Source organism: Silene latifolia, chromosome 9 (genome assembly GCF_048544455.1).
Source record: "Silene latifolia isolate original U9 population chromosome 9, ASM4854445v1, whole genome shotgun sequence".
NCBI classification, from domain to species: domain Eukaryota; kingdom Viridiplantae; phylum Streptophyta; class Magnoliopsida; order Caryophyllales; family Caryophyllaceae; genus Silene; species Silene latifolia.
The window spans coordinates 134,997,875-135,009,167 of record NC_133534.1 but is presented as its reverse complement, the minus strand read 5'-3'; the positions used below and the strand labels follow the sequence as shown (position 1 = coordinate 135,009,167).

Below are 11,293 nucleotides of genomic sequence, written 5' to 3'. Positions count from 1 at the left end.
GGTGATCCCAAATTATTTCTCATTTCTTGATTGAAAGTCGCATTAAAACTAGTTTTGACTAGTATCTCACACCATTTGATTGTGAATCTCATGAAATGTGCGAATCTTGTATTCAAAGCAAGATGTTTCGTGACTTCTCTTGAAAAGTATAGCGAATAGAATAAGTTATTCACCAAATTACACTTCAATGTGTATGGTCAAATATTTTTTCAATCTGAGAAGGTCATTATTACTTCATCTCTTTTACCAATGAACTAGGTAGATACTTGGTATCCACTTAATGAGGTCTGAAGAGAAATTCTTTGAATAAGTTCAATGAATGTTTTAAAAGTATCAAAACCTAGAGATTATAAAACCAAAGTATTAGTACTTTGTTAAGGTGGGGAACAATAAAGTGAAGACTTTTACTTGCACCAAAAAGAGTGTGATATGGTATCACAAGTTCACCTTCATAAACACATAATATTAGATAAGGTGTGTTAGAAAGTGACAAATAATCCTATACGATATGATTGAATCTTTACTATAAAGTTGGAAGTAGTTTCTATCACAATTTGTCTAGTATTTATTTATTCCACTAAAACAAAACATAGTTAAAGCAATCAAGTACAATTCATATATGATATGATTAGGCAAGGTACCTAAGTTGTAACTTGGGCATGTGGCTTTCTAACCCAACTATCACCAGAACAACAAGTTTGTGGCTCATGATGCTGTCTTTTAAAGAAAAGAGGATTATTTCTTAAAGACAGAGTGGGAGAAAATGTTCAAGAGCCACAAACTGAGCATAAGACGTAGGAAGATGTTCCTTCTTGGTCAAAATCGATAATTATTGATTTGAAACCTAAGTGGACAGGAGTCATGTTATTTTTGAAGTAACAATCTTAAAACTTATTAAGATGCTTTATCTAGTTTCAACTCCGCAAAAGTCCGAAATGAGCATAAACATGAAAATGTTTATTTAGCCTGGTTGGTTGGTGGCAAAGGGTTTTGCACGCAACAACAACGCTTCATTAAAATTCGGATTTTATAGTTGGATTTAAAAATCATCTTGTATGAGTTTTTTAAAATCGCAACTATCCTAAGGTAGGAAGAAGTCTTAAGTAGAAGTAAAGGAGTTGAATTGTATGTTTTGATCATGTGATAAACTTTACTCAAATTGTCGAGTAGTTATGTTTATACATGGAGTTTAGTGGGAGTAATATGGTGTTACTAGGCTTATGTGGAAGGGACGTATTGATCATTGTGAATGATGGAAAACTTAGGAGAAGAATAATACATCTCTAAGGTATCCAGACCTATAAAGATAGTTCTAAGAGGATATTAGCATTAAATGAATATTCTTATGTTAATAAGAGTCTAGACATGTTCAAAGGTATTGAACTTGTAGAAACTTAATCCACATGCTTCCGCTGCGGGATTAATTCATTACCCTAAGATGTGTCACCATTCTTAAATTTCGTATACTGGGAGTATGACGAAAAGTTATAAATCGAATCTTTGAGAGAAGTCTCTATATAGCCACATAGTTCATTAGTTAGTACTCAGGAAGTACTAAAGAGATGAAGCTAAGCATTTAGAAATGAGATGGATTTATGTGCAAGGAGTTACACAAAAATCATATTCTAAACACATAAGGATGGTTAGAGAACCACCTTGGCTATATTATTTAAGGAGGATATCTGCTAGAAACATCCTAGGCAGTTGAACAATGAGATATACACAACGAAAATTGAGTACACTTGCAATAATGAGATATGCAAGAAGGAAGGAATGATATTAGGATTCGGTTTTATGAATTGGAGGAACTATGGTAGTTCGTTCCAATAACCGAAGGTCCTATCCCTACACACTGTGAGGACAGTGGGAGTTATTTAAGGCAAGAGAGCTTATATCTAGATTGGATCTAGACACGTACTCAAAAGGTTTTTATAATAAAGATTATACATAAAAATGGGAAATAGTATATTGTAAGGTTAGGAAAAGTGCAAGGTGTTGCTGATACTTACTAACCAAAGGCCTTTTCACAGGCTTAACATGATAATTCATGTCATTTCAATTGAGTTGAAATGTGCAATTACATATAATATTATGTATGGATTATAGATTATGTAGTAACTGATATGGAATCAATTTTACATATGTGATAATGCACTCATCGTTTGATTTTTATTAAAAACTCTTTTATTACTTTGTTATATCCAAATAGGTTGTAAGGACAACGGTGAAACCTATTAAAGTGAACTGGATTAACATAGTATTGGCCCCTAGTTTCTTATATGAGGTGACGTCTCGAAGTGACTACAGTGTGATGCGATTGATGGCAAGTTCAAGTGCCATAGAGTAATAAGAGATGACTAGGAGATCACATAGGCAGACTGTATGGGACACTCTGTCGGGCAGTGACAGCTTATAGAGTTCTAGTAATTTTTATAAAGCCTAGTCGTGGTGAGAGCTACTATAGTATTCTTTTGAGTCGATTCTTTGACTAAAGACTGTTCGCCCAAGTTAGCATAGTTTCTGATTGGCTTTAATTTATGCTCTACGACTGTCGTAACTAAAGTCAAATGGGTATCTTTTGGGTCATGATGAACTGTGGCTATACGAAGGGAATAGTGCGATAGGAATTGTCCACCCCCTTGTCAGGGTTATCTAAAATCTCGGCCCCACTCGAGGAGTAGTGAACTGAAAATGTGTGGCCACGCTCGGAAGGTATCTACGGTAGATAATTCCGGTTAGACAGTTACTCTCCAGATCGAGGAAACCACTCAAGATATGATCAAATGCAAGTACGACCTGCAAGACACCTTGCATTGAGTGGGAGATTGTAATAGGACAAGAGAATTGTTGACGCACACTTGTCTCGGACAAGTGGGAGATTGTTGGAGTAAGTGTCCTCAACAATAGTGTGATCACATGATTAAACATCATAATTAAATCTCATAATAAGAATACGTAAGGGATGATTCATTATATAGTCAACTGATCAACATTAATCATTAATGATTGGTTAACTAGAGTTTGACATTACTGTCGTTTGACGGTGGTGATCAGTTGATTGGCTAACTAGGTCACACCTATAGGACAATTCCCTTAATAGATAAGTTGATTAATTGTATATCGATACAAGTTATATCGATACAAGTTAATCAATTCCTTATGTTTGAACAATTCTTTTGTGAGTGAGAATTTTTATATCTTATTGTAATTTGATTAAATAAGATTTATTTTAGTAATTAAACGTTTTTATTACTAAAATTTGTTATTGTTTGTGAAACATTTAAATTAAGAATGATTGATTGATTATAATTGCAAAATGTTGTGAATTATAATTATATGACCCATTTTATTTATGTGATCAAGAATTACTAGACAATTTGTTATGTGTAATTTAATTAATGTATATAATGATATTTATTTGATAAATATGCATTAAATTAATTAATAACATTTTACATGCTATATGTGACATATTGTGTGACAAATGACAAATTGACAAAATAAAATGGAAGTCCATATTATAGTAGGGCACCGATTTTTATAGAGCTAAATGGGTCATTTGTGTTTGTTAATTATATATGGCAAACATAATGATCACTCTATTTACCTAGCCTTACATGCCTAATGTTTAGAAAAGAGAACAGGCAACAGGTAGCACATAAGCACGCAAAAGCATTTGATGACAACAAAAATAAACCCGTTGACTCGAAGTTAAAATTGAAGTCGAAAAGAAATTTTGAAAATTCCGTGACAAGTCGTAACGTTTGGATTTGTCAAGTTAAATTGATTTTGAAATTTCGAGCCATTAACTCATGTTTGAATTAAATTGGATTGAATTTTGCCGAAAATTGATTTGCGACTCGAAAAACTAAAACTCAAGCTGTCATGGATGAATTTCAAAAGAGATTTTACGAGTGTCTTTGAGTGATCAAAACTCGGATTTGCAAGAGTTTGAACTTTTGAGGAAAATTGACGTCGTGTTATCAAATTTTGATTTCTGTGGAAAAAACGAAAAAAGCGAAAAATTTTCGGAATTTTCGACTGACATGGAAACGATCCGTCGTGGATCGGAGGGACTAGCCCTTCGCCCCTAAAAAAATTCACTACTACATTGTGATCCTGTAGCAACACTTCGTTATTCTTGCATAATGTCGTATAAATGCTGCTTTAGAGTTTATGCAACACTTAATAAAGTGCTACATAAAGTCCTGTTGCATTAGCTCATTGCAACACTTAATGCAACACTTTTCAAACTAAAGCAACACTTTTATAAAGTGTTGCATTTGTTCTGCTTATGCAACGCTTTTTTTCAATTTCAAAGGCAACTTTTTTATTTGCTAATGCAACACTTTTTGTGAAAAAATAGCAACACTTCCTGAACTAATGCAATACTTTTCATGTTGAAAAACAACACTTATAACAAACAAATGCAACATTTTTATTTTGTAATCACAACACTAGTTACGTTCAGTAACAACACTTGTAATAAACAAATACAACACTACTTTATCCAAAGACAATACTTAATTGTAATTCTCACTAATTGTGCATTCAATTGCAAATCATTCCAAAATTGCAATACATTCAGTCTCAAAATGAATGTCAATTACATTTCCAAAAAGAATCAAAAGTAGAACTTAGCAAATGTTTAAGTAGAAAAAATGTAGCAAATGTTTAAATAGAACAAATGAGTAACGATTATTATATTAAAAGTCTTCATTGTTGTACTTTGGACCATATGTATGTTGCCACCCGAACAGAAAATCAACCCACAGCAAAATAATAATACCTCAAATGCAACCTGTAACATAAAAAATGGAACACAAGTAGATTTGAGGATCGCGGAATATTTAAAGGTATGCCTACAATCATAGCCATCTCAGCCAACAACTACTGTGAACGTCACTATAAGGTATGCCTAGGCTGCCAAAAGTAAGATCACATTGAATAATACCAAACATCAGGCACTAAAATTCCATATTTTTCCGTTTCGTATTCGATGAAAACTCAAAAGTTCCCTCCATAACAGTCATCAATTATGAGCAGTTGAACACCTAGAGTTAAATGACCATATTAAGTCAAATGTCATAACAGCAATAAGGAACTACAGTTGGCTACATTGTCTCACATGCAATCACTAGTCAGTCGAGTCAACTTTGATGGCCATGAATGAACAGGTCAGACGCTTACCTCGACGATCATAATCCATAGCTGAACAATAGATAGCTTGTTCCGAATTTACACTAAGGGATACCTACGTCATTAGATAGCAGAATTGAAAGGCACTGTCTGGATGTACTCCCACCCTTCTGTCAAACTCTATTCTGAACTTCTGAACTTGAGCGACCAACACCGGAAAAAAAAATCGCCTTTTCAGTAAGAAGACTTTAAACTGGGTCGGCCAATAGCGTAACAGAAGTTCCAGTGTCGAAAATTACGTTTAAGTTAGCAGCAAAAGAATTGAAGCTCACACTCACATTGGTTAACCTGATGGTATATACCCTGTGAATCAAATGTTGCATTATATTGTGTTAATAACACAGTACCAAAGTATGGCCCTGCAAGGCTGCAAGTCATGCTACTCGAATGTAAAACACTCATATTCCGTCTATAAGAAGAAATAAGGATGACTTACATTAACCGATTTTGAAGGACTGGTGTTTGGCTTTGGTTTTGGCTCCAAAACTTATTCGACCGATACCATCAGGACTAAAACACATGGAAAAGGAATTTGCAACAAGTTCTTGACTATACAACTATGGCAACAAGTACAAATAAGAGGATTTTCCATTGATGAAACTTCTCAACTTGGTGAAAAACAAAGTGCTAATAATTTCCCAAATTATTTGCAACCACTTCAAAATACAACCAACAGTCTCATCAGCAAGAGAAACAATGTTACATTTAAGGAAGAGATTTCAACCGTGAGTTATCAAGGAAGGTCGAAGACGAAAGATCGAATTTAAACGGAAAAAATACACACCATTTCTTGGATGATTTGTCTATTAATAATAAAACTAATGGTGAAAGAGGTGGTATTAGAGATGATTCTTCATCAACATCTCAATTCCTAGCTCAATTCCTAGCTCTACTTCCAATCATCATGACTTCTTTAGGAATCTATGTTTGCTTATTAGTAATAATTGTGTAACACCGTCTTATAGTTTAACTCCGTCTTATTTGTTTAGTGTAACAACGAATTCTAAGCAATTATAGACATTTTTCATTCAATCGGCCAAAAAATTGAGGTTTGATAACTACCCACTTGCTCAATTTCACCAACTTTCTTCCAGAAATCAAATAAAATATCCCCCAATTTCAAAAACCAGCAATTTAAAATATCCCACTTCCAGCTACTTATAAATTTTTTTAGCTTCATCATTGGGACCATTTTGTACATTACTGGAACCTTCAAAACTTCTAAATCTATCGCCTAGCAATGTATTAGTATTATCAGGGAAATTTGGTCGCTCATATGGAGTTTCAACTATAGATTCAGTTGATAAAGGAAAATTAAGGGAAAATTTGGGTTAGAATTCTCAACTTTGTAAACACAAACTACCAACAGTATTTCGCATCCAAGTATCGCTTTTCAAACATTATATTTAACAAAAATAACTGGAAAGAACCCACATATACAATCGTACATGACAACAACAAATATAGTGTTAATTATATATTTATCAGCACAAATACTTATATAAGACGGTTTTATACAAATTTAATAAGGTTAGGTTTGCATTGTTTAACAACTATATTAGTAAAAAACCGTCTTACACAAAACTAACTATTTTAATAAGATATCCGAAAAAAGTGTTGTTTACCTGATATCGAAATCCAGTTGAGTATTAACTTCAAGTTCTAAGGCTGCCTTCGAATTTGACACGGATGTGTCTCGAAATATCCAACCCTTTTATCAATTAGCCTTTGCATACCTGACTAAACTAATCGTTATAATGTTACGTACACATCTTTCCTTTGCAAATCTCCCACTAGTCAGACATAAACATTATGTGACCCTGAATTATTGTGACTCTTTTCAGTAACATTGACGATATAGGATAGTCACAACTTCCAAGCATTCCACGAGACACGAAATCCTGAATACAACCATTAGACACGGACGTGTCTCAAAATGTCTATTTTAAAAAAAAAACCATGTCTTTGCCTAAATTAAATTGGTGTCTCGGAAATGGCCTAAATTTTCCACCAAATCCTCAATACACATGACGCAGCTACAGTGACGCGTCAATGTAACAAGTACTCATCTTCTTCAAGGAGCGTCAATTATCTATATTTTCAGAAACAACATTCCTATTCAGATACTATATGTTTCCTAAAAGTCTCAATATTTAGAGACAAAAAAATTTGGCAAGGTCTAAAAACGGTTTAATGCTTAGCCAAAGTAGATACCTATGAGCTATCAGATAGTACTTCCCGTTGCTTTCCTTGTAGTGCTTAGCCTGATCAATCGAAACACGCAAAACATAAGAACACATCTAAAGAAAATGCACCTAGCATAGTCCATAATGATGACCTTTCTTTTATTCTTAACTTGCTTGAATAACTGATTGGTTACAGTTGTAAAGTGTCATAACATGAAAAGTGGCATTGAGATAAAAACTTAGGTAGAATATTCAACAAATAAAATCTTGAAATATACACATATCTAAATATTAATCACATACTACTCTAAAAGTAGTGACTACTCTTAGCATATGAGGTCTTTCATATTAACTCAGAACATAACTAAAAGGATATTCTTTTGAAATTTCTATTTCCAGAATATGCATTGCTGATCGAACTTCTAATGTGAGGGAACATCTTATTACAGGTTAATGACTGAAATCACAGGCATAAAACTAGAGCTCATTTCATTGAATGGGGAGGATTGTTCTAGTTTAGTACTACTTGAAATCGCAATCTGCCAAATGGCCATGACAAATAGCTCTTTTAAGTACTTGACTGTATGATACCAGACACTCAAAACCCCAGATAAAATATAAAATGCGAAAGACATAGTAACGAAACGAAATAGATGGCCTTGAACCCAATTAAGACAACTAAACAAAATCACTGATTTGAAAAGCAAATTTCTTCTAATGCAGAAACTTACTTGCATTCCAAACGAAAGAAAACTTATCTTATGAACATAACTATATAAAATATTACAGGCCAAATGCCCATGACAATCTAAATGGTACTCTTCCTACAAAAGCCATCTCGACACCATCAAGAAGAGTGAGAGTGCAATTTCGACCAAATATTACCTCTGATAGTTCACACAAATGAAATGATAAAAAATAATTCAAAAGAAATTAAATTGAAATCGAAGTATACCTATGGATAGAATCTTAATCAATTATACTGAGCGCTCTTTGGTTGTATCAAAAAGATGACTTCAACTATAATAATCCCAATTGAAATCCTTGATTGAAATTGGATGATTTCTTAATTAGGATTAGAGAATGAGTGAAAAAAAAATGAAAAATAGGACTTTAAAACCATGGTTTTGATGAAGTAGAAGGAAGAGACGGCGTGTTGTTAGGTAGATGTTTCTAGGTTTTTTGTTTTTTGTTTTTTTTTAAATTTTTTATTTCCTTTTAGTTTAGTCTTTGATGGTTAGTATCCCCAAAAACTAAAATGGCGCCTAATTTTCACTCTAGCATTTAGAAAGGCGGTAAATGAAAAAAAATTAATAGGAATATGTGACACTAGTGTTGCTTAAGTGTTGCGACAAAATGCAACATTTGTGTCAAAATGTTGCACTTATAGTAATACAATGCAACACTTTTCTTAAAGTGATGCACTTTATAAGTAAAAGCAACATTTTTGAACGAAGTGTTGCATAATTAACTCAAAATTGCAACATAAGCATAAAGTGTTGCATACGAAATGTTGCATTACGTCCATTTTTGTAGTAGTGAAAGAGAGAAAAACCCGTATGTTTAAAGCTGCGTCATGGAAACCATGTCGGATTTCGGAAAACGCGAAAACAAGGAAATGTGAGTGTGAGAAAACACAAAAATTTCCGGATAGACCTGAAGAGGCGCAAGCCCTGAGACGATAAAATCTATGTGTCAGTAAGAAACACAACTTGATAGGGACAAATCAAGGTGCGGATCCTGAGATTCAGCCCAAAGAGGCGCGAGGCCTTGGGCGATGCAAGTGAGCTTCTCCCTTTTTCGGAAAAAAATCGATGATTGTTTCGTATAAATAGGGACGTTTATGCTTCATTGTTTCATCACCCGAAACACGAAAAACATCTCTACGAAAACCTTTCTTCTTCTTCCACAAAATAATTCATGGATACTTTTGAAAATAGGTTGCGACATTGGTGTCGGGATTTGTCGCCTCCCGAGAAGTATCAACTCGGTGTAATGAGAGTTGGTCAATTGTTGGTGCATCATCAAGTTAAGGTGAAATCCTCATTCCTTGAAGCATGCTCTCGGTTTTGGGATTCGAAACATCATGTTTTCGTTTTCCCGAAAGGTGAAATTTGCCCTCTTGCCGAAGAAGTGGGCGCCATAGGAGGGTGGCGTACTCCGATGCTTCCTCCGACTCGATTGTGTTACAAAGAGAAGTTTCGTTCAATGTTGGGCTTGTCAACGAGCCAAGTGAACTTTCTCCTTGCTCCCCATAGTGTGGATATGTTGGCTCTCATCAACATCTTCTCAAACCGGTTGGATGTTAATGTCTCAGAGGTGGCTAGGAGAAGGGCTCTTGCCTTTTGCCTAGTACATGCATACCTCCTTGTCGATGCCTTGAAGAAGGAGGGGTCAAGATGGTACGGTAGTAGGACCCTTGTGCATGTGGTTGAGCAAATGGAGCACGGTTGGGATCCATCATGGTTGGTGCTTGGCGAGATCATCCAAGCTTTGGACAAGAAGGGCTCTTGTGGAGAAGCTCCCTCGTTCGGGTCTCCAAAGATCCTCCAAGTGTGGCTCATGGAGAGGCTAAGGTATGTAGAGCCTCCAGTCGATTCTCACTCTTACTCTTTCTGTCACCTTACTATGAGGAGAATTTGTATTCGGATAGCTTTGCGTCCACCGAGGCCGATTGGGCCTCGAAATTGGTAGAGGAGGGTCGTCCTCATATCCGTTGGGTGGTGCCATGGTGGCACTTGAGGTCCTTCACGGGTTGCCCGCTTCGGCCGCTATTTCTCGTTCTTTGATGGTGGTGGGCTTGAAGGTTGTTTCCTTCATCTATCCCGCAAATGGGGCGCCAACAAAAGGTGCCCGCTCAAGATACTCTCGTCTAAGAGAGTGTTTTCCGAAACTCTAAGCTTGTGGAGATTGCGAGAGGTGGTGGGCCACTCGGCTGACTTGGGAGGTAACAAACCCCGTTGCCATGACATGGGTGACTCCCGCTTATGTCAAGTGGTCAAGAGCTCAAACCTTGGAAGAAAGGTCTAAGTCCCGTAAGGATGAAGTTGTTGACTTGAAGTATAGGGAAGTTGGCAAGGCCAACCGTACCTTCTTTGACGATTTTCCCGATGACGTTATCCCGGATGTGGTGAGGCCACCGAAGATTAGGAACTTGGTTCCCAAAGATATGGTGAGCCGTGTGTGGGCTCGGCTTGGGCCGAGCATGGGGTATTGTAAGAGACCGGATGCCGTTGTCGTTGTGGATCCGTTCCGAAGAGGAAGCCCATGATAGGCGGGATAACAAGGAGAACAAAGGGAAGATGTACCCCGAGGGAAAAGGCAAGGGTAGAATGGAAGAGTGAAGACCTCCATTACCCACTTTATTATTATGTTGTATTAGCATTTGTAAGTTTTTTATTATGTTGTACTAGCTATGTGTTGTGTATTTTTGTGCTAGTTTTACTATGTGAGATGTCTTAGTCGACATTTTTAGCTTGGACAAGTTGTGGACTTGTTTAGCCTGATTTGTTGTCAAGTTTGTAATCCTTCTCATTATTAATTAAATAAGAGGATTGCTCGTGTTAAAAAAAGTTGTGAACGCTTGTTTCTTCCAACCATCTTGTAAAGGCAATTCGGTTTGAATTATCCTAAACATTGCACTTGTGAAGGGGAATTTTTTTGGGAATGGACAAAGGCTTCTTTTTTGTTTTTTGTGGAGAAGGGAATGTTTTTCCCTTTTCTTTTGTTTTTGAATGTGGTATGGGTGATTGTTTTTTTTTTATGTATGAGGATGGTTGTATCCTTCTTGTGTAAGAAAGGACTGTCTATGTATGCGCCTGAAAAAGCAAAATCAAACCATGATCGTAGTTCGACTGTTTTGTTTATTTTGTTTTGTTGTTGTGGTTGTATCTTTCTTGTATAAGAAA

At 35.7% G+C, this 11,293-nt stretch overlaps 1 long non-coding RNA gene across 8 annotated transcripts; it reads right to left on the bottom strand.

Moving 5' to 3' along the window:
- Positions 1 to 4,514: 4,514 nt before the first annotated feature.
- LOC141600091 (uncharacterized) lies at positions 4,515 to 8,575 on the bottom strand. Of its 8 annotated transcripts, XR_012524133.1 has the most exons (7): positions 8,341 to 8,575; positions 7,414 to 7,463; positions 6,825 to 7,100; positions 5,636 to 5,748; positions 5,439 to 5,502; positions 5,191 to 5,332; positions 4,515 to 4,801 (listed from the first exon to the last, which is right to left on the bottom strand). It is a non-coding gene; the product is annotated as an uncharacterized LOC141600091 (long non-coding RNA). The 8 variants fall into 8 exon arrangements; XR_012524128.1 differs by having other exon boundaries at positions 5,191 to 5,502; XR_012524130.1 differs by having other exon boundaries at positions 5,191 to 5,502; positions 5,636 to 5,709.
- Between the last annotated feature and the right edge of the window lie 2,718 nt (positions 8,576 to 11,293).